This window comes from Cebus imitator, unplaced genomic scaffold, assembly GCF_001604975.1.
Source record: "Cebus imitator isolate Cc_AM_T3 unplaced genomic scaffold, Cebus_imitator-1.0 Scaffold58, whole genome shotgun sequence".
NCBI classification, from domain to species: Eukaryota; Metazoa; Chordata; class Mammalia; order Primates; family Cebidae; genus Cebus; species Cebus imitator.
This window is the reverse complement of record NW_016107373.1, coordinates 179602-180909: the sequence shown is the minus strand read 5'-3', so window position 1 is coordinate 180909 and position 1308 is coordinate 179602. Positions and strand designations below refer to the sequence as shown.

At 39.3% G+C, this 1308-nt stretch overlaps 1 protein-coding gene across 23 annotated transcripts in view; it reads right to left on the bottom strand.

Annotated features, from left to right (window-relative positions):
• CELF1 (CUGBP Elav-like family member 1) overlaps positions 1-1308 on the bottom strand; it is a 107339-nt gene that overhangs the window by 83021 nt on the left and 23010 nt on the right. The window lies entirely within an intron of this gene.

Below are 1308 nucleotides of genomic sequence, written 5' to 3'. Positions count from 1 at the left end.
TGCACTCCAGCCTGGGTAACAAGAGCGAGACTCCGTCTCAAAAAAAAAAAAAAAAAAAAAAAAAAAAAATTGTACTTGTAGACTGGGTGGGGTGGCTCATGCCTGTAATCTCAAGCACTTTGGGAGGCCAAGGTGGGCAGATCACCAGAGGTCATGTCAGGAGTTCAAGATCAGCCTGGCCAACATGGCGAAACCCTGTTACTACTAAAAACAAAAAACAAAAATTAGCTGGACGTGGTGGTGCACGCCTGTAATCCCAACTACTCGGGAAGCTGAGGCAGGAGAATTACTTGAACCTGGGGAGCTGAGATCACACAACTACACTCCAGCCTGGCTCAAAGAGTGAGACCCCATTTCAAAAAATAAAAATTAAAAACGCACTTGTAAATGTATCCAGGGGCTATTAAACAGAAACAGCATGTAATGAAAAAAATATATATATATAATAAACATAGTATCTTTCCATAATTATTGCCCTTAAACTTGAAAGGGGAAGTAGGAAGAACAAGCCCAGAGGACAGTTTTGCCACATTAGTTTAATATCAGACAGCCTAGAAACAAAAAGGAGAAAACAGGACATGAGAGGAGGCAAATTCCTGGATGCTTTACTTGTTTTTACTACTGGTTTACAATTTCCTTGATTTTATTTGGAAAAGCATGCCTTGGCCCAGAGAAGCAAAAGTGCAGACTGCCAGCAGTATCAGATTCTCCTTCTCTTTTTCTCTGGAGCTACTGAAAACTGAGCCAAAATCAGAGTTGTCTAGGAGCCTTTAGACTGTTCAGGCAATATAAAATAACAGGTTTCGAGATCAGAGCTCCACAAGGTTTTTACAGTACAAATCTTAAACATAATGTCTTTTGATGGAAAGCTGCTTACATTTTTTTCCCAGATAACTCCTTGGAGCTTTCAAAGTCTTCTATCTTCAGAAGAAAATGACTTAAACAAATCCACAGAATTTCAATGTTAAGTCTTTTTCCTAGTACTAATCCTTAATACTGAACCGTTCCACAAAATAAAATTAAAGTGCCATGTGACTATACATGGAGTCAACAAATAATTACCAAATATCTACTTTATGCAAGGCCCCAGTACCTAGAGGAAACACTATGGACATGGACTGTAAAACTTCCTCTGTGCACAGCATTGGGTTCAATACTATACACACAACACATAAAAGCAATTCTGTTTTCCTTTTTTTTTTTTTTTTTTTTTAAGGGACAGGGTCTCACTTTTTCCCCCAGGCTAGCTGGAGTACAGTGACACGATCATAGCCTTCTGTAACCACCAACTCCTGGGCTCAAGGAATC